Source organism: Palaemon carinicauda, chromosome 1 (assembly GCF_036898095.1).
Source record: "Palaemon carinicauda isolate YSFRI2023 chromosome 1, ASM3689809v2, whole genome shotgun sequence".
Classification (NCBI taxonomy): domain Eukaryota; kingdom Metazoa; phylum Arthropoda; class Malacostraca; order Decapoda; family Palaemonidae; genus Palaemon; species Palaemon carinicauda.
Window position 1 is genome coordinate 338161296 of NC_090725.1, and position 619 is coordinate 338161914.

Here is a 619-nt window from a genome sequence, read left to right on the forward strand (position 1 = left end):
GTAGTTAAAACGAACAGAAAACGTGTTACCATCACGTGTTCGCCTAATTTCAAACCGTCTTCCTTTACAATACATGTGTTCTAATTGGTCCACCTGGTGAAACTTATTTCAAATTGGATAAAGACATAACGAAAAATAGACGCGTTTATGTCTTGTAGTTAAAACGAGCAGAAACCATGTTGCCATCTTGCGTTCGCCTAATTCCAAACCATCCTGCTTCACAATACATGTGTTCTAATTGGTCCACCTGGTGAAACCTATTTCAAAGTGAATTAAGACCTATAACAAAAAATAAAGGTTTTTATGAGTTTTATTGTAGTTTAAACGAACAGAAACCATGTTGCCATCTTGCGTTCGCCTAATTTCAAACCGTCTTCCTTTACAAAACATGTGTTCTAATTGGTCCACGACTGTGGCACCTGATTCCTTTTGGGCGCTTGTAATTACTGGGACTTGGCGTTAATCAGTCGAAGGAAGAGGCATTGATCAGCGTCTTATCTTCATGGCTGCTAGGACGGAAATACATTGCTTTTTCAAAAGACGCTTTGAAGTGATAATTACGATTGGAGAAATTTTTCGCAGTCTTTCTACTGGCTTGATGAGATCAGCTGTTGGGTTT